The sequence below is a fragment of the Oxyura jamaicensis genome, chromosome 2 (genome assembly GCF_011077185.1).
Source record: "Oxyura jamaicensis isolate SHBP4307 breed ruddy duck chromosome 2, BPBGC_Ojam_1.0, whole genome shotgun sequence".
Lineage (NCBI taxonomy): Eukaryota > Metazoa > Chordata > Aves > Anseriformes > Anatidae > Oxyura > Oxyura jamaicensis.
Genome location: NC_048894.1, coordinates 24,073,353 through 24,099,508, shown reverse-complemented (window position 1 = coordinate 24,099,508; position 26,156 = coordinate 24,073,353). Strand labels below are relative to the sequence as shown.

The 26,156-nt window shown below is 39.8% G+C and overlaps 2 long non-coding RNA genes across 2 annotated transcripts in view; one reads left to right on the top strand and one right to left on the bottom strand.

Annotated features, from left to right (window-relative positions):
* LOC118162964 overlaps window positions 1-26,156 on the bottom strand; it is a 90,312-nt gene that overhangs the window by 50,424 nt on the left and 13,732 nt on the right. The gene's annotated exons all lie outside the window — the stretch shown is intronic.
* LOC118162962 lies at window positions 4,561-12,220 on the top strand. The gene is made up of 6 exons (XR_004748742.1): window positions 4,561-4,708; window positions 7,994-8,180; window positions 8,327-8,379; window positions 10,544-10,602; window positions 11,895-11,951; window positions 12,084-12,220. It is a non-coding gene; the product is annotated as an uncharacterized LOC118162962 (long non-coding RNA).

Sequence of the window (26,156 nt, the reverse complement as noted above, 5' to 3'; positions counted from 1 at the left end):
GTCTTGTACTCATTGCATGATCAGCTAATCTCTCCCTTCCATTGGCAGCCTATAGCAGGAGTCTGTGTTATATCAAACGCAACTTTGCATTCATACAATTTAATTTATTCAGCCTGTCTTCATGACAACATTCATTTCCTGCTTCTCAAACCTGAGTTCTTCTTGTTCTGTATCATTCATCAACCTGTTCTACTTAGTATGCCAAAATGATTAATGAAAACATTAAGTAAGATCAGTCCCAAGACTAAGCATTGAGAGGCACATCTGGCAGCTACTTATTGGTACTTCTGTTTGCAGCAGGACCCTTTGCCATCTCACTTTGAGCCAGCTCACTATCTATTTCAGAATTTGTATGCTATCTCTATGTTCTTCATCTTAACTGTTTTCTATGTGACATAATGTCAAATGCATTTTGAAAACCAGATAAATGAGCTCTACTACAATTCTTTTTTTTTTTTTTTTTTTTTTTTTCTTTTTAAAGCAAACCTATTACCTTGTCAAGGAAAGGTATAATGTTATTTCATCATGATCCATCTTTAGTAAGCCTATTTTTTCACTTTGTATTGTCTTCAGTGGGAGCAGCAAATTGAAAGTGAAAAATGTAAACCCTGCTCCTTTGGAACATATTAGATCTTTATAACTGATATATTTATTATTAGCTACTGGATTTATTATATTCTTTATTTTCAGATTTCATACCTGAAGAATTTCAACACAATGATCCAGCTGATTAAAGTCTTTGACACTTCCTGCTGTTCTTGACTTCTTATCACAGGAAAATGAATGAAGAAAACATGTGGTGAGATGGAATGCAACGTTAGATGGTTTTAGTGCTCACAGAGCTTCCAAATGCTGATTTGTAATGTCAGAAACAGGTAAAGATTAATGACAAATGTATTTCCAATAAGTTTGTATTTGCATTCCCATAATGCATTACACAAGGAAGGAAAGGATATAAGAGACAAGAAACATAGTTCTACCCTTCAGAATGTTTTCATTATGCCAGCTAGACATGTAAGGTAATTTTCCCCCCTTGCACAGCCTCTCACACCCAGAGCTTTTCTCCTAGATGAAGACAGGACAAGAAACTGCCGCAGGACCCTCTGGTAGTCAGCAGAGTTCGCCTTGCCTGGGCTGTATCCATCCAGCCCCAGGTTGCTCCTGCCTTGCTGGAGAGCAGGAGGCAGCAGCTGCTGTCACCCAGCCTTGCACCACCACTGTTCACAAGTCAAGTTCACAAATAGAAAGAGAAGGGAGCAAAGAGATAATCCATCATGTGTGAGCTGAAATGAGACACATTTCAGATCGAGCCTTACAGGAAAATTTCTCTTTCTCTGCCACTAAATGAGAGATTAATGTGAGCATGCACGAATGCTACCTGCCTATGTATGCCTGTGCAAGACTTAATAAATGTTTTGCTGTTGTTCAGCCACAATGAGAATATTATAACCAATCAACATTTTTGAAACAGAAATTAATTGTACACTTCATTGAGATGACACTGATAAGGTAAGTGACTGCTTCAGGCACTCAACTACTCATCTCTATTTATAGCCAGATAACTGAGGACAGGAGAAAAAGGAAGTGGGCGGGAGAGAGAGTAAATCCCCAAAGAATAGCTATTAATTGCTTCCCAGTGACTCACCATATTCTTTATCAGAAGACAACTTTCAGCACTTCTATTTTTCAGGTTTCCCCTCACCAAACGACACCTCCGAGGCAGCCAGCCTCAGGGCCTGCCCTGCTGTCCCTTCCTGAGGCCGACATCAGGCCGAGGTGACTGTGGCCTGGCACTGGCCCTGTGACCCATGGAGCTTGGCACAGGTCTGGCTCTGACCCATTTTAGGTGTTTACATCAAGTGAGCGGGTCACACCCAGTATCTTTTGTTTCTGTAATTCCCCATCATAAAGTGACTATCACACATGATCAAAGGCAGTTTTTCTGTCAGCCCTTCCAACATGAGAGGTGTGCCATAATGACTGACAAGATAGAAGAAGTCACGAGTGCAAGAGAGCTAAAAGTGGCTTTGTACAGACAGGTGTTGCAGTGAACATAAGACAGCTCAGGTTGACAAATTCAGTTCAGCTCACTCCAGAATCTGTAAACACAGATATTGGCCCAAACTTCATCTGACTTTTACTGGCAGTGAAGTCTTGGAAAGGCATCAGTGTGTTACTGGAAACCTCCTGGGAGTATTTCAGTGCTTCTGATTCAAACCCTAACCAGGAAATATAGAAGGAACAACAACAAAAACTTTTAAAACCCATTAAAGCATCTGAGGCACCAGCTCTGATGCTGCAGCACTGAAATGATCTGAGCGTGGGAGGGAGCAAGCAGGCTTGGCTTACCTGGGCACACAGGCACGTGCAAGTGGAGAAATACAGTGTGAATGCTGTGAATGAGGTTGTTTTGCTGTCCCACTTGCAAATGCAGTAGTTTTTTAACACTGTGGCAGAGGATAAATGAACTGACAGAAGAGCACCAGAATTTTCTCCCCTTGCTTTCCTCTCCTTTTGGTCTGTTGGGGCTCAAAGTTGGAAATCTTCATTATATTCCATGATCTACCTCACCCTAGCTGGTTACTCAAGAAGGTACAGACAGAACCAAAGGGCAGGAGGCCAGGACCAGGACTGCTGCTGTGACCTGCCTGCTTCACAGAAAGCTGCAGCCACGGTAGTGGTAGGGGAGAGATGGAGGAGGGCACCAATGGGCTGCTTTTGAAGGATATTTAGTGGGTTGCTTTGCTCAGGGCAGCACATCTCAAGGCTCACAGAGTAACTGTCAGGTAGAAAGAATTGTGCTGCTGAACACAGTCAGAACAGAGGTCAACCCTAGTGATGGAGAAAAAATAAAATTCTAATAATAACAATAATGAAACACTAGGTCTTCAGGGAGTACACAAAGCCCCAGCACGGGGAGGATGCTTAGGGGGAAGCATGCTTTGGGGAATGGAGGGAATGGAGACATGACTGGAGTATTTCTTGAATTCTCACCCTGTGGGTGTATGATTTTAACAAAACTAGTCTTCATTACTTTTCCTATATTCACATAAATATTATCTGCACAAGAATGTAAACAACTGTAAAAAAGTGGAATCTTGGAAGCAGGACAGCTCCTGAAGAGTTCCTGCTTTCTGAAAACATGCACGTGCACACGGTCCTGCAGCTTGCAGCCTGCAGCTTGGTGCTTCTGGCCTCGCCACTCTGCCAGTAAATTACTGGCTGGCACGCAGGAGGATGAGGGCCTCCAGTGCACCAAGCATGGATGTTCCTGGGACCCAGGCTCTGGTGAGTGCTCAGGTACAACCATAGCTCCCAGTACCCAGTGCCTACAAGTTTTTACATGAACTGATTATGTGTACATGATTCATTGTTTTTTCAGGCAGAGGAGTCTGCCTTCTGCTGATCTCCATGAAGCCTCTCTGAACCTGTCTCTGCTTTTCCCAAACCTTGCTAAGGCCCAGGTCCATTGGTCCTGCCTGTCAGGGTGGAGGAGCATCAGCTGTGGGAATTGAGGACAGTGTGAAGTGGTGGTTTCTGTGGAAGAACAGGTGAAGTATTTCACTGCCTCTGTTTGGAGTTGCCATCCTGCAAGTCTCTTCAAAACTTGGACAAGGTGAGGGTACATAGCTATTTTTCTTTTTCCTTTCTGTTAATTCCTTGGTATTTCTACAGTATCCAAGTAGTGAATAGGTGGTTACTGTTGACCTGGACTGTGTCCTGTTGTTTTCAGGTCACAGAAGAGCAATGCACTGGGCTTTCAGGAAGCATAACTGATGAATAGGATTTGAAGAAACCAATGGAACATGATGGGAGCAATTACAACAGAAAACAGATTAGTGATGTGAGTAACTAAAAAGCAAGTAAGACGGTGATTTAAAAGTTCAGATGATGTTATTAAGCATAGTAGTCCTCTACAGAGATCACATCAGACATACAGAGCATGACTATCAATGCCAGAGCAAAGAGCAAACCAGTTATGTCTTCTATGCTAGAAATGTAATACAATGTTTCCTGTGCCTTAAATTGCATTTTCAATCTGCTGTGTATATGTACAATGCCTTCCATGAAATCGTGTTTTTCCACTATTGTTGGGAATGGAAAGTGTTGATGGTGTCCCATTCCTCTTGCTTTGTTGGCAATTCCATACCTATATATTTTCGTTCACGTGCAGGCTTATGCTGGGAAATGTTCCCCAGAAAGAGTTCACTGCTGAACCCCTGTGAGTTGTGCCTAGCAAAAAGCTGAGATATGACCTTCAGAAGACAGCAGTATGATGAAATAGCACAGAATATATTCTCTCAGCCCTCTTTGACGATGGTAGTAAATGTTCCTCTTGACATGTTCTGAAACCTGCAACTTTAGGCTAGGACTTGATTGCACAAGGAGGCAAATGAATGAGGATTGCACCAAGTTTTCACAGTGCTCTATAACTGTTTTTTGTTGTTAAGGGATGCTAGGGTTGTCTTGAAAAAAAATCAAGCCTGAGAGGAAGGGCACTGTAGAAAGGAGAGCAGTGAGGTCAGTCTTCTTTCAGGACCAGAAAACATCTAAATTATTGCAGTATACAGTAAAATATATACAGTAAAAGTGTTTGATATGATGCTGTGGCAGGAGGAGAAACTACACAAACTGATACTGGATCCATTGCCTTTGACAGCAACTATGGGATGGTGGATACAAACCTGCATTCAGTTCCTCACACTGGGTAGGTAGCTTACCATATGGCATGACATATCTCAGCAGTTGCTTTAGCAAAGGCTTTGCATACATCTTTATTCATTTATGTGGCAACTTGAACCCTCCTATGTCCTCTGAGATGAAGGAGTCCACACAGACATCTGCTTGGCTCCAGTCACAAGCTACAGCACAGCACCATGAATGCAGCCTGGCAGTGCTGATTTCTGGATCCACCAGTCAAAGAGGATGTGATGTTTAAATGACAATTCATGGCTAAGTGATCCAGGAATCAACATCATAATGTTTCACACATGGGGCTTGACATTTGCTAAAACAACCCAAGAGCGGGCAGGGGGTCACAAGTAAAGAGGCTGGTCCCTATTGATAGGATACAAATGGGAGCAGGAAGTCCCACACGACACTGAAGTTCACCTAGTTTGTCCACCAGGTCTTGTCCTGTATCCCCTTGCAGTGTGGCCTCCAACTCATGCATATGAAGAGAGTGTAGCAGTGTAGAAGAGGCACTGTGCAGTGCTGCTGCTCCCGGGGGTGGTGGGGAGTGCCCAGAGGGAGCTGAGGCCATTTTAACCTCTACCAAGCTACTTCAGGAGTGTGACTTGGTGCTGGTCCATGGAACTCTGACATTACCGTAAACAATCAAAAAATCTGGGAGAGAGGTAAATGAAATCTGATATTAACCACAATCAGCACTCAGAAAATTCCCGTTGAGTATTGTATGTGGCCATGGTACATTAAGATCTATTTTTCACTTTCTGAGGAGAGTTATTTTTACTAGCACAGGGGTAAACAGTAATAGATATCTGCTTTTTTATCTTAAAAACATTTAATATAAAATCAGACCTCATTATCTATCAGAAATGTACCTTTTAGTTTGTAGAATGTATAAATGAGTAGTAGTCCATTGCATGTTTCTTTAAAAATATTTTTTCATTTGGTTGACAGTCTATTGTGCAAGAATGCAGTGCAGTGAACAGTTGTGACTATAAATTAATTGTTTCCCTCATTACCATATATAAACACCCAAATACCCTATAGGTATCTAAATTTGTTTTAATCTGAATATGCTTTTCTTAGTATTACATACCTCACTCACAGTTAAAATCTAGGAGAAAGGAAAAGACAAACAAACAAACAAACAAAAAAAAACTTACTGTAAAAGGTATTTGCTGTAAGGTTTTATAGCCTGTTTGGTAGCAGGTGAACAGCCATCAATATCAGCTGGAACAAAGTCAGAAAGACCTGTAGCTCAGCAGCTGGCTGAGAGAAGGGGCAAGTCCTCATGGCTCAGAGTTTCCACTCCAAGTCAAGCTCCTCATAATAAAATCCTTAGAATCCACCTGCTAAAGCCTTTGGTCTAAGCAGCAGGTCTATAAAGCCTCTGACTTTGAGGTCTGCTTTCTGGGACTCAATCATATTATTTCATCCTCTGAAGGAAAGCTGACATTAGTGGGGCTTGGTGGTGGCTGTATTAAAGGACAGAGTGTGACCCACTGGCTTAAAAAAAAAAAAGGGGGGGGGAGGACTCTAAGGCTCAGGTCCATAGTGCCACCTGACAACCTGACACACTGAAAGGAATAAAATCATTGCCTTATGAAGTAAAATAAAAATTAGAATATTTTCTCTGCAAGACCTATAAATCCTTGTCCATGAACACATGCCTTATACTGAGGACTTACTTTGTAATAGTCTAGCAGTCCATTACTCTGTATTTGGTAGCTTGGACAGGTGAGATGTGCCCTTGCTCTCTCAAACTTTTTGTTACAGATGGCAGATCTTATTTGCAGCTGCTTGAACTTCTACTTTTTAACCATCTGTAAGCATTGAAGAAAATCGTGCTGGGTGTCTGATTCTGGCTGATTTTCTAGGAGAAACTTCCAGCAAAATAAATTCTCTTGGCTCCAAGAATGAGGTTGGGGGTGAAAAGAACACCTTGTATTGCCCATGTGGGCCCAGGAGGGACTAGTTCAGGTAGGGACTGGGAGGCTCAGCAATACAAACTGCTCCAACTGCCAGCTCTGCAACTTTAAAGCCCCAGCATGAGAGAGCATACTGGATAAAGAAGTCCTTCCCATGACTCCAGCTGCTGGCTGTATGACTTCTGGCTAATGAGAAGCAGAAGCAGAAGAGGAAGAAGACAAGTGGCAGGAGACGGCAGCAAAGGTGCCATAGATAAGCAGGGGGGAAGGATGAAAGGGGAATACTAGTCTGTAAGACACTTCCCCAGCACAGGGCCCAAGACCTGAGCCTCAGTCTGCTATCAGCAAATACCTGTGAAACCACTGATAAAACCAGCGTGGCAGTCATTTCAGGAGATGGCTCAAACACTGCACTATTGCCATAGGTTACTTCAAATCACCCACTACCAGAGACCTGGAGCTTTCATCCTTCCTGAGATGGTCAGGAGAGATTGTTCTCATGCAAATGGACATGTTCAGTTTTGCATTGTTTAAAAGGTGAACCCTAAGAAATTAAAATATTATTAAAAGTACCCTAAGACTGCATAGGCAAGCACTAAAAAGACAGGAAATACCAGACTCAGGTTGTGAGATGTACATGCTTTTGGTCTCATTGTACCCATTTAGTAGTATATGACTCCAAAAGAAGTGACTATGTGCTCATTTTTCTGTGGGCACCCTGACTCATTCAGAGCAGAGGAAGGACATTACTCAGAGCATGAAATCTTCTGAATGGATATGTGGCTGTGTGGGACTGCTTCACCCAGATGTGGGAAATGTGTCCTGGGTTACACACGGGACTTCAGGATGGTTTCAGTCTATGGTTCTCATTTTCTGCGTCAGGACTGGCATGAATCACAAATGTTTTCTATTGAAAAAGAAGTTACAGAAAGCTGCTTTTTTCACATATGAAATTTTATGATAATGTTAACTGTTGTATAAGCTGGTCCCCATGTCTTTGTAGGGAGAGGCGAGGTTTTGGTGAGATCAACAGAGAGAGGTGGCAAAACATCACCAGATGTTCAGGAATACAGATTCTTGAAGCCTGAAACAGGAGTAGTAGAAAGTCAGTAGAACTGTCATCTAAAGGGGAGAAAACAAGGAAGAATTACATTGTTAAAGAGTGTCATGGGGAATACTGTCAGAGGCCAGGTTACAGTTAAACGGAGCATACTCTACATAGTCTGGCATTGTTTTTTCATGTCAAATGCTTGACCTTACAGGCACATAATTTAGAGATAAGCACATTAAATTTAGGTATAAGAAAATACCAGAGTCAGATACAAAAACCACCTACTTTCTATTTGATCACTTTTTTTTTTTTTTTTTAAATTCAGCTCAGGTTATAATGACTGAAATACATTGAAACATTGATGAACTCTATAGGGCTTTGCTATATGTACAGAAAACTGCTTCAGCTGAAACTGTTTTCTACCTAAGAAGCAAAGAGCAGCTGGGAACTGCAGAGTGCTCTCACCTCCTACTTGAAAGATAGCTCTTTCTGAAGAAGATCAAAAAGTTTTGGTAAGCGAATTAAAAAACTTATAGTTATCAATCCTACTGTTTGTTAAAATAAAACAGACTTTCCAATCTTATTCTTCTAGCATTTTTCTGAAGCTTATTAATTTTATTTTATTTTATTTTAATTTTATTTTATTTATTTATTGCAGAGGGAAATAAAGAATCGGGAAGAAATGCCAGAGAAGAGGCAAAATAGAGGAAGGTAAATATTTTGCCTGTAAATATTCCCAAAGTCTAGACCCTCAAAGAAACTGGAACTTATCAAATCAGTCCTAATTGCACAGTTTATAACAGACAGCACTTAAATGGTTCCAGAAAAGCATGAATGTAACACCCAAAGTATTGAAGAGTCTTCTTCCAGACCCTGTTCCCAGCTCTCAATCCTGGATCTTGGAAAGCAGAGCATGAAAAGAAAGCAAATGCAGGCACACTAAGCTTTAAAAACAAACTAACAAATAAACAAATTACAAACAATGTGCTGCTTTCTTACTCTACATACCTTGCTTCTGTCATACAAATACAGTTAGTATCTTGCTAATATGTGTGTGTTTGCATTCAAATAAAGAACACGTCAAGGAAAAGGGCCCTGGATATAGGAGGCACTCTGATTGCTAGTGCTGTTTCTACAGTTGTAGTAGCTTTCATTTTAGCATTAAAGTTTTCTAGGTGTAGAAAAATTTCATCAGCTCTCTCAAGCCTGACAAAGAAAAAAAAAAAAAAAAAGACACAAAATCAGAAAGCTACCAATCACTTTTTCCTAGCACTTTCACTTAGAAAACAGCAGCAAGGTGTGTTATTTCATTTTTAATTGGGATTGTTCTGAAAACAAAAAACAACAAAAACAAAGAAAAAAATACAAACCCACACTTAATATGCTTATCCTGAAAACATATTAATTTGTATGACTTGGATTCTTTCTGCAGCTGATATTCTCTTTAATCAGAAATACTGCACAGAATCAAAGAAAAAATGCTGATTTATATTTTATTGCTCATGTTTTATCTTTCTCACTTGCATAAAAGACTTATTTTCCGCACTTTTAACAGATCTTAATTTGAATATGTTAACACATATTTGTATGCCTATTCTACATACAAATATTTTGTATAAGTATAGAACAATGCCTACACATATATGCATAAATATGTAGATATACAACTTTCAATTATTTTTTAAAATACATCAAAGAAAATCGCTATTGTTATCCACCAGCTGTGACCAGAACTGTCTCTTTAACATGCTCCATTTAATGAGACATTATGTTAGCGTTTCTTGCTTTTTGTGTTTCTCAGGAAAAAAAAAAAAAAAAAAAAAAAAAAAAGTTTAAATCGGTAAGGGAATTATGTAAATAATGTACCAACCCTGATGAAACAGCAATTATATATCTCAGCAGCTGCGTACATCCATTTATGATAGATGATTAACTAGCAAATTGTTGGCATATTTGTTTTATGGAGCATTTGGCAATTTAACTATTAGCTATGAAGGTTTAGCCAGAAGTCATTAAGATGTTGAGACTAGTATAGATCACAGCTGGTGCTGTTTTAGCAAACGTAAAAACATCAATATGTAAGCACTACCTTATAGTGAAGGACTCCATCCACAATGAGGAGTGCAAGCAGTGTAACCAGATACCACGCTGGACACCTCATCCAACCATTCAGTGGTTTGTGGAGACACAGAAGACCTGAGTTTTGGATTCTTGTTCTGTTTGAGGGTGATTTGAACCCTAACACCTATGCCACAAAAGCTATCTTATCCATTTGTCCTACTGATATTCTGCTAGGAGGAATACCTCTGCATTAGACCAGAATATAGGCACAAGTTTAGAAAGCCCTTATTGCTTCACAGGTCTTGGCTTTTACAGGCTTTGATTCCCGTTCCACTTTGATGGATATCTAATATAAATCTCTTGCAATGTGTGTTTAAATCTGTTCAGAAAGGAGCATGCATCTTGGATCCCCACAGTCTGGGTAAGTGCAATGACAAGGAAAGAAGAGGAGACAGATAACCTCTTCCAGGAATGACTGGAGTGGCTGAAGACATAGTCGTCTTACTGGTAGAATTTAATTGTGAATTGTTCCTTTCTGTTTTCAGTGCCTAATGAAGAGATTCAAACTGTAGAAGCAGACTTTGCACTAAAGAGGGAGATTTATATGTATTTTCTTATACTGCGTGCAGTTGCAAGTAACTGAAAAACTTTATCTATCAGCTGTAGATACCTTAAAAGAATGTGGGTTCCTTTGAAGGTAGATAAGTTTAGGTTCAGGAGAATAACTCTTAACTGAAGGAAGCATCTCTACCCATCTGCCGAGGTTTAAGACTTGTCTGAAAGTCTTAACATTTTTTTTTTTTTTTTAAATCAGGGGGACAATGAAGATTCCAGTTCTTCTATTACTGTACTTCATGATTTACATGTAAACAGGTATTGAGCAATTTTTAAGTTAACCACATATCCCCATGCTTTGATGTAGGAGGTGTTGATGCTTCCTCATCCACTCTGCTGGCCTCCATCTTCTCTCATCCCTGACTCCTCACTGACCCACTTTCACAGAGTCCCTTTCTCCAAGCACTATGTTGCAAATACAACACTTGTTGCCAGACACACTCAGATCCATAGCACGCAGGAGCGGATATAAGGACGGGAGGCAGTCCCCTGCATGTCTGCCCTTTATCTGGGCCTAGTTAAACCCAGAGCAAACATTGATCTGTTGGTGCTGCTACACGGAGATCATGCAGCTCTAGCTGTTAATTACAGGCAGAAGACTCACTATTTAGTGGAGAAATGCAAGCATCAGAGTAACTACATGTGTAGCTGCAGCTGCACTGCTGTGCATATACTCTTCAGCTACACCCTGCCTGCTTCTCCCCTGTTGTCCTTGTGCCTACTCTCCCCTTCCCTCTGCCCACACTGGTCTCATCCCTCCAGAAAGGAGCCATGTGAACTCCTTTTAACATTTTTAACTTATTCTTTTGGAGTCTGAGACAAAACAGAAATGAGCTTATGATGCTGAAGCCACACTGGTTCACTAAATTATCCCGCTTCAAGTTAACTTTGCTGTGAAAGTAAGCAGAGGAATTTAAACAGCTAAGTACACCTTGCCAGAAGTCCACTGTTCTTTTTTTATTTATTTTTTTTTACTTGAATTTCCAGATACAAACCATATTTTCCCTATGTTCTTCACTTATTTCATCCTTTCCAGCCTTTCCAGCATCAGAGTTAACCTAGATTAGTGAGGAATTAGAGAAATATGTTGTTTTCTCTATTTGTGAAACTCTTTCCAGGAATAGTACTCCCTTCTGCTTCTCTTCTCTCAAATTTCCTTTTAGCCTGTTGCTATGCTTGTGCTGTGTGTATGCACTCAGTTTACACCATAAGCTGCTTACAGCAAGGAGGCATTACTTGTGCTCTTCTATGCAATTTTGTCACGATGGATGTAGCAACCCACTCAAATGATCTTCATTACACAAGCTATGAGGGGAGATGAGTAATTCATCACATCAATCATAACTCCCCAGTGAGGTGGGAGGCTATGCTTTGGAGACTGGCTATAATCTGTTCAAGTGAACGTGTTGATATGTGGCTATTGTTGAGAAAAAGGAAAAGAAAAATGAAAAAGAAAAAGTAAAAAAGAGTAAAATTAGGAAATAAAGAAAAAGAAATCTTACATAAATCACACAAGATGTGATGGGCTTTTACATTTTTTTTTTCTGAAGGTGGAAGAATAATTTCCCCCTTTAACCTGCTGTGTGGCTTTCTGTGAGATTCATCAGGTGAGACGTCTGTCTCGCATGGTGCAGGGGGGTTGGAAAGCATTGTGGGATACCCTGCCACAATAGATTCATCTAAAATGTCAGATGAACCAAGTCCAGGCTTTCCCACTTTCTCTTTTTTTCCTTACTCAGTGCACAAGAGGATGGTGAGGAAGAAAGCAGGAGGAAATTCTGCTTGAAAAATTGCCTTCCTAAATTAAGTGGGATAAAGAAGTGACCTGAATTTGTTTGCTTGTTTTTAAATAAAGAACTCATGAAATGTTAAAAAGTAGCTTTTGACTGTAAACAGTGACTTTGCCTATTTAATGCATCTTAAAAGACTTACTCATCCTCCTTCCACCTCCAGATGACAGGGAGGCTTCCCAGGGAATACGTGCAGGGATGTTGCCTTCCTCAGGCTCTGAGCTTTTGGTGGCTTAGTTTCTAGCCCTTCTGGCTAGAAAGAAAACCCAAAATACAAAAGTGTTCTAATGCTTTCTCAACAGTTTTAATCTACTTGTGCATTTATGGGGGCTAAATGGAGTGCAGATTAAAGGCATTTTGCTCCTACCCGCTGCTTCTGAGAGAAGAGTGTTCACATCTGAGTCACAGCTCTCCTGCAGTCATACCCACTGGCTGTCCATCCCTGACTCTCCTCTTGCCACCCCGTGAGTAGGTGTGCTCTGAGCAAGAGGTGCTGCTTGTTCACCATCTCCTGCCTACTTTGCCTTCTTGTCAAAGTCTGGACATCCAACTCCACAATTATGGGAAAATGAGAACCTCCAAGTGGGAAACATTAGCACTACCTAGCTACTCCCTCTTCTCTCTCCATCTCCAACCCAGCATACTGGCACTAAAGATAGCGTGAACTGATTGTCTGAACTCAGGAGAGAGCCCTAAAACCTTGTTGTTTCAAAATGGCATATTTTGATGCTTTTTATTTGCCCTCTGGGTTTGAGTTTTTAGAGTCATGCCAGTGACTGCAATCATGAAGCCTGCATTTTTTTCCTAAAATGGGACCTCAGGCTGCCATTAATAGTTGCTTTCCACAGATGAGGCTTTAAGAAAAATATCAAACACTTTAAGACTCATAATAAAATCATGAGAACTGTCAACATTTTATGTCATTGGCTCCCTTGCTCTCCTCATCTCTTCCTGCCTTGAAAAACCAGTTCATTCATGTCAGATAAGAGAGCCAGGATTCATGATATCCATCCAAAATTGGAGTGCAGAAACACATTTTGCAGCTCAGGCCAATCTCATCTCACAATCTTTAATAACAGTTCCATTTTAGAGCATTTGGAGAGTAGAAAACTAAGAGTAAACAGCAATATTTTCTCATGATAAAAAATGCAACCAGGTCCCAAAATATACTTTTACTTTGGAGGGGCCTCCTTTAATGCACTCTAAAGCTTTGGAGATGACCACATGGTAGAGTGAGCTGTAGTCCTACTGAGTGAGGTGCAAGATACCGAAGACATCATTTTGGTTTAACCTGGAAATACAGTTGAGGACATTAGTTACTACAATAATAAAAATAACAAATCATCTTGCTTTTGACATTTTTTTAAGGAAACATCATCTTTTCAATTAGATGTTTTGTAACCTGAAATTACAACAGAAAAATAAATGGTTTTGAGAGCAACCATCTGAATTTTCCTTTACAGATCAAAATTCTGAAAACCAAAACCAATTTCACTACATTTTTGTGAGAAAATCTTTGAAGTGTGTGAGTGTGTATATACATGTATGAATTGATCCTGTCTGCCATTTTATTCTGCAAATAAGAAAAATAAAGCATTCCTTTATTGCTATGATGGGAATGCCACAGATCTGCAACTGAAGCTGAGAGTCCCACCGTAGTAGTCACTGAAACAAAGAAGTCTGCTCCTGCTCCAGGACACGTACAAATCCAGATGTCAATTACAGGAGAGAGAAATGAGTCAGGGTGATGAGGTCACATTAGAAAAACAGAGTTTAGCAGAAAAACAGGAGTCTCAGCCTGCCACAAGAGCTTTTTTCAGGATGATGTAATTTCTATTAAATGGCTTGAAATTAAGTTATTATCCAGTACTGCGCATACCCCAAAATATTGACATGTATGATGTTACGTAGTTTTCCCAAAGAGAAGAAATATTGAACATAATTATGATATCTCAAAATACTGTGATTTGTTTTAGTGGATACAAGTACTCTGGTTTCCAAGGTTTTCAACATTTGAAAGAACATTTGCAGACCTTTTTTTGAAATAACTGTCCTTGAGTATAGAAGACAGTCCCCTCTTTTTTACAATTAACAGAATATAGTAAGTACATCACCATAAAACTTTGAAAGGATTGGGATCAACTTATTGTTTGACAAAGCTAAAGCAAGAATGGTAATCAATCCCTTGGCAATGGAAATTTTAAATTTAAAATAAGCTTTAACAAAGCCTTTGAACCTTCAAACACTTTATCCTTAAGAAATTAATGGGTCCCTGTAGAAGTCTTATTTCCTTTTCTGTTGCAGTTATATATACTTCAATTACATTAATCAACAATGCAACCAAAAAAAAAAAAACACATATAGAGACCAGAATCCTGGAAAAAATAAAAATAAAAAAAAATCTCCCATGCCTCTTTTCTTCTTCTCCTCCTTTTCCCCCCTTTTTGGACTGGAGTTGCTGCTTGGAGTTCCTCAGAAAAAAAAGAAAAAAAAAAAAAAAAAGAAAAAAAAAAAGGATGTTCTGATTTTTAAACTCTGTTTATTTCAGCTTCAGGCTGCTTAATTACACCTCCCTCCACCCCGACCTATTCCCCTCTCCAGCAATTTGTGTTGACTGCCACAACACCTATGGATGAAAGCAACCCTACATGAGATGTTTCATTCTGATGCACTTGGAACAGCACTGAAGAGTCCTTCAAATGTTTCTCTCTTTTAAAGGCAATTGCAACTTTATGGAACATTTTCTTTTTCCTCTTAGGAACAATTACAGTTGTGGTCCCCAAGCTGCCATGCCAGCCTCTGCCTTTGGGCAAAAATGAATATATTTTTCATGTTTCACTACATCAAAAACTCCTAGAAGTGACCTTCCTTGTTACAGGTACAGCTTGTGGCTGCCTTTTTTTGTGTCTACTCTTAAATCCCATCGTAGTTATAGTTTCAGTCTAGCTCGGCTTCTCCCAAACATGAAAAGAGAGCCTGTGTGAACTGTTGACACTGTTTTCCCCTCTCAGTTCCTTTGCTATCCTTAAAAACCCAAAGCCTAAAAATTAATGTCTTCAGCTTCAGCCCTCCATCTGGTGTCTCCTCACACAGCTTTGTAAGGAGCTCATATCCATCATCCAACATTATTTTGTTATTCCTGTGGTGTTTAGCTGAGCTCTCTGCTAGCATTACCTGGGAGCACCGCCACGTAGAAGCTGCATGTCTATTAGTATTTGTACTATAAACGTCCTACTTAAGGGGTTTATATAACTCAGAACTAAGAATTTGTTTTTGGCTGAAACTCATTACCTCTCAGCCAAAAAGCAGAATTTTGTTTAATTTGACATAAATAAAATTGATGTGCTGTGGCAGGTCTATTTATACCGAGGGAAGGGCTCTTGTGTTTAGATCAGCTTCTCCAGATACCACGTGAGGATTGCTGTGCTGGCAGAAAGTCCACAGGGTCGGGTTGGAATTTGTGTAGTCTCTGACTAGGTGAGGAGGTAACTAATGCAAAGTGAGACAGAGAGACCAGTACAGAGTGATTCACCATATCCCTCCCTCCCACTTCTACACAGGCTGCAAGAAGACCAAACAGTGACATGCTATGCCCCAGTGCAGTAAAGGGAAATTTGGTGTTTTCTTCATCTACCATATAGAAATACTTATTTGTTTGTAATTGCAGATAACTGGCTGACAAGGTGGGCTGATCACCTGACAGCAAGTCACAGGACAGCCACTGAATTGTGAATAGCAAAGTGCCTGGGAAGATCATGGAACAGATTCTCCGTGAAGTTATGTAAAGGCATTTAGAAGACAGGAAGGTGATTTGAGACAGCCGGCACAGCTTCACCAAGGGATGAAGAGTGCTAGAGCACTTCTACTATGAAGACAGGCTGAGGGAGTTGGGGTTGTTCAGCCTGGAGAAGAGAAGGTTTTGGGGAGACCTTATAGCGGCCTTCCAGTACCTAAAGGGGGCTACAGGAAAGCTGGAGAGGTACTTTTTGCAAGGGCATGTAGGGATAGAACAAGGGGTAATGGCTTTAAAGAGAAAGATGGTAAATTTAGATTAGGTATAAAGAGGAAATTCTTTACTATGAGGGTAATGAAGCACTGGAACAGGTTGCCAAGGGACGTGCTGGATGCCCCCTACACAAGGGCAAAGATCCTCCAAAGGGATCTTTAAAGTTTCCTTCCTATCCAAACCAGTCCATAGTGCTGTGATTCTATAAACTTCAGCCTCGACTGCAGTGGGTGTAATCACCCTGAAGCCAGAGAATGTGGGGGGGGGAAGGAGATTCCCCCTGTGCTGGGATTCCTTTTGTATAATTGTGTACAGTACAGTTTTGATTATTTTGAAATGGCTCAATTTATCTGAAATTAATGCTTGCATGTTCAGATTTCTTATGTTTCTACCTTTCTGCTTTCCTCTGCAATAAGCTTACATAATTTGCCTTGTGTGTTCAAATTTTGGAGATGTCTTTACTGAATTTGTCTTATGTATAATGTATGTATAATAAGACGTACATACAAATGTCTTTTAAACCATGATGAAAAGAACTGTTATTAAAGATTGTTAAGTTAGTTCACTGAACTTGTTGAAAAGTAACAGTAACAGACTGGTTGTGAAATGAAATATCTTGTTTTGCTTCCAAGGAAATTGCAGAAACAATTTTGTGGTTGAAATAATTATGGATATGGGTGTGTTTTATATAACATGGGTACTTAATTGCTGCATTTAAAGCACTCTGACTTTTTTTTAAGTACTTTTATTTATAATAAATTTCTGCATGTCCAAAATTGGTTACAGCAGTTTTAAAAACTGTAGACAAAATACGTAAGACAGAGCCTTGAAATCCACACCACTTCCCAAACGAAGCCATCCTGAGATGACTGCTGATGACAGTTCTCCCAAGTTCATTTGAATTTCTGTAGCATTATAAAAAATTAAGTAAAATTCTTGGCCTCATTTTTTCTGCCTTAATATAAAATTTCTGACATGGTAGTCTGTCTGATTTACAAGCAGAAACCAGTGGTTATCAGTAAAGAGTAACCAATTTCTGGTTTCTGTACCCCTTTATGGATGTAGAAAATAAACTATGAAGTAGAAAATAAGCTATTAATAAACACGTAATGGAGAACACTGCAGGCAAACCAAATCCTAATGGCTGGAAGGTCAAGTGCTGGGAAGACCTAGGCTTGCTTGGTGACAGTGAATTACTGAATGTTGTCCAGAAATCTGCAGAAGAGGCAGATAATGCAATAATAATAATAATAATAATAATAATGTATATATATATATATATATATATCCATGTGTATATATGTATTTGCCAATAAGGACTCATGCAATCTGCAGCAAAGAAACTTTTTGAAGCATTAACATTGTCATGGACATCAAGAAACAAGATCAATTTTACTCCTTGGGCATGGTAGTCAGCAGAAACCCCATGAAGGAATTGTCATTGAGAAAGGTACCCACCAGTAACTAATTGCCCCAGCAGACGATACACAAAGATACACAGCTCCTACACGAGGCACAGTTCTTTATCCATTGCAGAGTGCTGGGGGGAGCTCTGGAGTAGCAGATCAGACAAAACAAAGGAAAATTCAAAAGGAAATTAGGTAACTTTGACAGCCAGATCATGAGTGAGTAAACGGGACCCAAAAGCTTTTGGGAAGAACCACCAGAGAGGGGAGCAATGCAGTTCCTGTGCTTTGTAACAGAGAGAATGTGGAGCAGGGCAGAAGAGAGATCTTTCTGCCTTGTGGCTCTGTCTGGGTTTAAAAAAGAAGTATTAACCTGTCCAGAAGGTGAATTACAGGCAAATCAAGAGCTTACAGAGCATTCACTCATCCTGGACAATATGGGATAATTTGCTAGACCTTGCCACAGACACAAGACTAGATTCTGACCAGTGCAACTTCCTGGGACTTTGATGCAGTAATTTATATGACAGATTTATGGGGGAAGCAAAAGAGCAATTTAACATCTTTTCTTATCTCTCTCCTGCTTGACTGGCATTGCACACATCTCCTACACTTCTCCAGTTCAGCTGAGACTCAATCCATCATCAATTACGTGTACATAAATCAGGGATGAGATCAGAGGCAGAGCCTTTGTATAAAGAAAAATCTGCTTTTACTGCTTAAGCAATAACAATAATTAGCAATAAGATTAACCCAAAGCTGTATGTACAGAGTACAATAATATTGTGAAACACAGATTTTGGAACTAAAATTTGAGAGTTACGATGTCAAACCAGAGAAATAAGAGTCTTAACATAAAGGACAATGGTGGTTTAAGCTACTTCTTTGACAGTTCCTCTGTCCTACTACAAAGCACTGGAACTGGTCAAAGAATGTGATTTGACCTTCTGCTTTCTTCTGTGTAGAAAATTTTATTTTAAAAGGGAGCAAACTCTTTCCTTCCCCCAGTGTCAAAAAAAAAAAAAAAAAAAAAAAAAGGAAAGAAAATCTTGTGTTTGTTGTTGTTGTTATTGTTTTCTGCAACTGACAGTTATGCTGTTGTGCATTTCTACTTGCGCCCATTTTTTCCCCTAGACTACCTACTATTCAGCAATTTTTCAACATGGTTTCAAGAAAGCTGCAGAAAGAAGAAAGAAGAACTGCAAATGCTTTGGAAAAGTTTGTGAGTTCTTTTTTTTTTTTTAAAAAAAAAGTTTTAAACTGCACATCAACCAGCTGTAAATGACATGGCATTAAATATAATAAAATATGGAAGCAAAAAGTGTGGAGAAAAACATTAGGATTGCCTAGAGAAGGCAGGCCATAAGGCCTTATGACACAATGGCTATATGACACAACTTGCAGCCTGGAGTTTGCTGCCTCTGCATCACTCACCCTACCCTTCCTTTGGCATTCTCACTGATGATTTTGGCAACACTTCACTTCATTTGCTGGCTTTTGTGACTCTCACTCTATACCCTGCTATGCGGATGAGGTATTCAGCCTACTAGTCCTCATAAGCAGCATGGGGGTTGGATGTAACCTGCTGCAGAGCGGGATACTGCATTACCTTTCCTTTTGGCTCTCCACCACGACTGCTCTCCTCCACTCAAGCAGTGTTTTTAACTTGTCTGCTGATATAAGCCAGGGAAAACTCAATTGGTTCTTCTCCCTTTGGTGATATTTGGCATACAGTTAGATCATCCTGACAGGTATTGTTTGCCTGTAGGAGTGATTCAAGTCCTGAAAGTGATCTGGGAACTGAGGCAGTCAAAGCTTAGACAAAATTCATGGTTCCCTTGAAACACTGTCCTACAGAAGAAAAGTTGCAAACACTGAAGACTACATCTGTGCTAATTAACTGGTCATAACAAAGGCCATACTAGAGCCCTGTCATGCCATCCGCTGTACTGTGCAATAGTTAGCACCTTTCTTGCCAAATACCCCTCTCCCAGACAATGCCTGGCCACAGATCAGGGCTGTAAGAGAGTCCAAAGACTATTCCCAGTAGGCGAGATGAAAGAGGTCCCCTTGTTTGAGAGGAAACAGAGCTCGGGGGTATGGACACAAGCAGTGCTAAGTCAAGGACCCAGCTGCTTGTCCCTCTTCTGTTTCATTCACTAGTATAGATGTAGTCAAAATATTAGCAGTGGAGGACAGCTTAATAGAGGAAAAATACCCATCTTTTTATCTGTAGGATTATCTGTAGGATTATGTCTAGGTCAGCTGTTTGCAGCACAGCTGGTAGAAGAAAACAACTGAAAAATCTGGAGCTTGTGGCTCTGAGTTGGCATTGGGCTAGCTTTGAACAAACGTCGAGATCATGGCACTTGGTCCACCTGGGGTGACCTTACTCCATGTTAGGGCTCTGATACTGCTGAGTACCACCAGCAGAAACCCAAGCAAAATACAGCCACTATTTAATGCCAAATAACCCTGAGGCTGAGTAACGGAAGAAACTCCACAACTTTACCTGAGGATTGGCACAAGGGTTCTTGGGGGAGAAAAAAAGAACAGCTCACATACTCTGCATTTTGAGCAAAAAATAAAAATAAAAAAAAATAAAAATAAAAAAATCCGCAGTATTGAAAAAGATTTCTACAACTAGTTCAAAAAAGTTATAGCTTCATTTGGAAGGGCACACATTATATAATGTTCCACAGCAGAAATACAGCTAAGTCAGCTTTAAATAGTAACCATTTCAAATAATGCCTTCACAGATCATTTTCAGAGTGTTATTTTCACAGCAATAATGTCTGCATTCATAATTACAGTAGCAAGTTCAAGGCTTCTGGAAAAGGAGAGTGAAAAGATGAAATAAAAGATTGCATGTGGGGAAAAGAGATTGAGAGAGTTACTTGAGCACTGAAATGATAATATATTCTTATATTAATCTGAATAATTTCCTAGTTCCTATCTTAATATGTAGAATAGGGAATTCTGCATCCCTCATGTAGTGATTTGGTCAGAAAAATCACCCATGCTGTTTTATACAAAACACTGAAACAGACAGAACCAATTTCCATTAGTGTTCACATTTTTCCCCCAAAGCATCTACTTACCATTAATGTAACTGCTCTATATTGTCCTCTTATTGTCCTGGATATGAATAAATCATTAGCCTTATTTTATTAATGAGGCCTAGCTAACAATATTCCCCAACTGGCTGTGCTCTCATATCTTTCAGTGTTACAGAGAGGTGCATGCTGTACTTTTGTTCCTCTACCAGAAAAGTCTGGAAGCTTCACTGAGGTGATTATGTAGCATCCATTGACAAACGATACCTGTTCCAGGCAAAGCTGGAAGGAAGAAGTCAGGTTCAGTTTCTGATTTATTTTTTTCTTAAGCACTGGAAACTTTTTGCTGATTTTACATGTCATGTTTAGCATCTACAGTAGATAGCACCTTTTTATCTTAAATATTATAACAAAAAGCCTTAAGCATCCTTGAGTTTTAATAGGTATTCCTGAACCCTGTTACAGAGGACTGGTGTTTTGGGAGCTGCTGTAACCTGAGAGATGGGGATGAGCAGCGGCAGAAAGTTCTCTGAGACAGTGCTGGGAGCATCTGTGGTTTTATATGGGTGAAAGGAACATCTCCTTATGCTCTCACTATCTCCTTATGCTCTCGCATCTCCTTATACTCTCACATTTAATATATAAATCAAAATTTAACTCGGGCACTTGCTGGACTTATCTGACTATGAATCTGGTGCCAATGTTTTTTGGGGGACCACTGAGTCCAAAAAAACTTGCATCTCACCCTACTTGCCTATAGAGACAGATAGAATGTGCTTGATAAAAGGGACAGTTTTTTTCTCCTAAAGATCAGTCGAAGTAAGATGTAAGCAAAGGAATTTCAGGCTTCAGTACTATACTGGACTTCTCCTTGCAGCTATATTATTTCCTTGCTGTGTTAAGCACCATGCATGCTTCCCACCGCTTGCCCTACAGGCCACTTCTACCAAAGGGGAGGTCGGCATGCACATCTCTGCTCAGTCCCAGCATCAGTGGAGACAAGATGCTGTATGTACCCTTTGGCAGCACAGAGAAGGAGTCAGTTCATCACTCTCTTCCTCACCCATGTTGCCCTGCAGAGCTAATAGGAGCATAGTAGGGAAACATTTGTGTCTCTAAGTCATCAGTATGAACATGGGTACATCCAGGAAACACATATGCTGAGAAAACTGCAGGTTTTACACAGCCCTACTGAAGGGTTGACCTGTGCTCTACGGTGTTTTTCTTTACTGTTGTCACTGATTTGTTTAAGGGATCTCTTATGGTGCAGGCTGTGAGGAGAGACTGAAGGGAAGTGTGTATGGGAAAAGAATTAAGAGAAAAAGCTGACATAAAGGGAGTGAGGAATGGAGAAGCATTGAAGAGGAAATCATAAAAGATGAGAATTGGGGTGAGCAGAAGATGCAAAGCTGATGCAAAGACTACAGTACTGGGACAGCTGCTAAACAGACAAGAAAATAATAATTAGGCAATATAAGGACAAGAATTTGAGTTAGACTGGATGAAATGGAAAGCCAGGAGTTACACACTAATGGCAGTGCTGCTGTGTTTGCTTCTGAAGATTCCCTACTTGAACTCTCTAACAGCCATATCCCAACATATTTAATTCTGGCCCTTGGCCTCAAAATTGATTTCCCACAATGTTTGTACCACCTGATTGGGGATGGAGAGATTATCTTATAAACAGGACACATCATCGCAGTTGCATGGTTGAATTTCTCTCCAGCTATAACTCTCAGCTCTTTGCATATTTTTGTGTCAGTTGTTGACCTGAGAACAAAGAGCTTTCAGTATATATTTTCTGCCTTTTCATTATCTTTTGGAAAATTATCATTGCAGCTATTTACTCCAGCTGTGGTGAAACACACTCGCAGGAGATCTTTCCTGTCTATCTTACTTTGTGCACCTTATTCCCATAACAAAAAATGGTCCCTCTTGCTTTGCTTACTCCATGAATCCAGATACTCTTGAGAACGGTGTTATATAAATGCATGGATGGATAAATCAGCAAGATATTTATTTTCTCCATACCCTGATAGGAAGGAATATGGGGAATGTGCATTCCTCAGTAGTCTGTCTTTGTTTTTGTAATAAAGTTTCTTTTCTACCATGCCAGCAAGAGAAGACAAGAGGTGCCTGGTGCCAGTGAACTCTTGTACTTGCTTAGAATGCTTGAGTGCTATTGTTTTTAATATTTAAAGCTGCAATGTTGCCATGTAACTGGGGAAATAGCTTTTTGTGTTTAAATATTTCATGGCTTGTTGGAGTCCAAGTACAAGAAGAATTTTTTTTTAGTATGTTAGAGGCCCACCCTGCCTGAAAAGTTTTTAGTTAACCCTTGGATGTGTTAAAGTTAGTCTGTGTTGCAGGAATATATTAAGCATGATTTGACTCATTCAGAGACCATGAAGGACTGGAGAGTAACTTTTTTGTTTTCACTTTTCTGTAGACTTATGTTAATCGTTTTAATATGTCTTTCTATGTTGGAGAAAATCATTTATTCTATATTTGAACTGTAATCTAGCATTTTATAACAATGACATTTAAAGTATATGTTTATTTATAAATCATTCCATCATTGCACATTTGCAGAACCCATCAGTAACAGAAATAAAATCTTCAGTATGGATATTGGTTACTGTTTACTAATTCAGAGTTGCACATATTGCTCTGAGTGGTGCTAATGGTCTTGGGGATGAGCTGCAGCCCACTTAGCTCCCATGAGATTTATTCAGGGCTACTCTAGCTAGAGACACAAAAAATGAGTTGATTGTTTCTTTATCATTCTTTTTCTTTTTTTTTTTTTTTCTTTTTTTTTGGTGCATGATTACACATTTTGTTTACTTGCTAGAACAGGATTGTGCATGTGATTCCTTAGACAAAATTAACTCCATAAGCTCAGTGTCTTACCTTCAGAACAACCAAAGTTCAAAACTTTATTCTGATTTCAGCTGTAAAGAACTGAAATTGGTATCTTCTGGAAGTGTGTTTGTACACTTATGATTGCAATGGTGAGATCAGAATAAGAATGAGGTCGGAAAAATCAACTTCTGATATCAGTGATGAAATGAACTCTTTTGATTCAGTTCCTGAATTACTTTAATTTTCTGCATGTCCCCTTGTCCCCTCAATGATTTTTATTGCAAATACAATAAACACTGTCCTCATCTGGGAGATTAGTTTTGCCAGCTGCTTTGCATAGTCATTCAGAATGGTAGGTTTATTGTGAAACTTAGGAGGAGGGTTGGTGCACAGTAACTCCCTGGGAACACTTGGGAACGGTGACAATGCAGCAGGACAGACATAAACATTTCAGTGCAACAAACACAAAACCTTTTAAAGCTTGGGAAAAAAATCAAACTCTTCTCGCAAGCTTCTCTATGTGACAAGAATATTTGCCTAGAATCCTAACATCAATAAATTTTTTAGGAAAAACAAAATTTTTAAAATTTTAAAAAAAAAAAAAAAAAAAAAAAAAAAAAACACAACTGTATGGTGGATAATCACTCTGCTGACAAACATGTTTTCCCTTTACATTAAAAGTTAATGATGTGTGCTGGAAAGGAGAATGAAGTACAGACGAAGGTTTGAAAGCACCCATGCCAGATGTTCAGTCAATACTTGGAGTAGTTGTATTTCCACTCTCTGTTGCTCACATATCCCTCCCAAACACTGTCTGCAAGGCTGGCCTGAGGGTTTGTCATGCAGGCTGCTTGCTGCTCGGGTGTTTAGCTCCTGCCTTGCTGCTGCTGCTGGCCTGCTTCAGCCAGGAGCTCTGGGTGCCTCAGTCCACGGTTTTAGGTAGGCCTCAAACTTTGTGGGTGAAAATCTGTTTGCTCACCCAATCTGAGCTTGAAGAGCATTATGGAGAGGAAACCCACAGCATGTAGTGTTAGCACCTACCAAGTACGGGGACTTGCAGTCCTGGACTGAGTGCATTGGCTGTCTATATGATCTGGGGACACAGAAGGACATCTCACATGCAAGCAATGAAAAGGAACAGACTGAGTAAGGAGACACCTAAGGTCCAAAGGGAATCCAGAGAGCAAAATCTTTGTGCTTTCAGCTTTACTCTCCCAGTTTCTAGACATGTAACTTATTTTTCTCTAAACATAGTGAGGATATACCTGCTTCAGTTCACAGCCATGGGTTTAGCACACTGACCTGGGATATAGGAAATCACATTCAATTTTCTTTTCTGCCTGAAGGGATGTGAATTAAGATCTGCACTAGCGACTTCACCTTCAAGTTAGTCTGGGATAAATGTGTTGACAAATTGCTCTTGCTGCTCCGTTGTGCGTGGAGAAATTCAGAATTATTTTGGCCTAGAGAGGAAGTGAATCTCAGAAGGATGCTATATTCCTGTGCATCAGCCGTGGCACCCTGTGGGACATTGCAGGGCCGGGGGGGCTCACTCAGCACCCCCAGCAGAGCTTGGAGGGTGATAAGAAGCCACCCTAGTGCTTGGTACTGCCTGGATTGTGTATATTTAGGATTTTGTTGATAAAAGTGAAGCCGTCAGATAAAAATTTGGGAGGTGAGAGGGTGTGGAAAGTGTGAGAATGAGTGGGAGCTGCTTCTGCAGAAAGTGTCAGAGAAACAAGCGTGAGGGGTCATGGATGTGGGGCATTGCTAAGTGACTAAATACCCAAGAAAGACAGGTTTAAGGCCCATTCTTCTCTTCCACTTGCCTCCTGCTTCTTTGGGATCTGTGAGAGTCCCAGCAGCACTTTTTGCTTTCACTGGGTTACAAAGTTCCTGATGCAAAAGGCTGTGCCTTGAATTTTAGATGATCCCAGAGAAGTATGAGACAAACATATACATCTGAGAGTAATATTTGGCCTGTTGTGCTTTGATCCTTCAGTGAATATTGAATTTTAACTATTAAAAATACATGAAAAGTATTCAACAGCAATCAAACATCACCTTCACTGTGAAAAATAAACCTTCCCCAGTTTTGTTGCTTTCTTGAAGTCATAAATATACCAGGCTATGTGCTGAATTCCTCCCTCTGAAATAGCTGGAATTTCACTTCCCACTAACAATCTTCTTCATTGTAGAGACTACAAAAATCAGTATGCCTTGGCCTAAGTTACCTGGAAGTCCAAGTCCAAAGGCAAAGGTTGTAGTATAGAAATGGCAAGCATATTAGTCTTTAGCTTAATTTCTCAAGTAAAATAACAGTCTACAAAACAAGGGAATTTATACCTGTTATATAAAACTGGTATGGAGTGGCAAATTAGCAAAATCTCAATGAAGCAACAGAGACTGAGTAAAAAAATGACAGTGCACGCAGCAGGCTTTCATTCCTAATCACCATGTTTTGGTGATGGCACATGTCTCCATCTGCCAACATTATTTTTTATGAGTTCAGTTGCCATATGTAGAGTTCATCCTTTGGATGAACTTCATTTAGAACTTCATTTCATTTAGAAAATGGATGAATTTCATTTAGAACTTTGTTTCATTTAGAAAAGAAAAGAAGAAAGGAAAGGAAAGGAAAGGAAAGGAAAGGAAAGGAAAGGAAAGGAAAGGAAAGGAAAGGAAAGGAAAG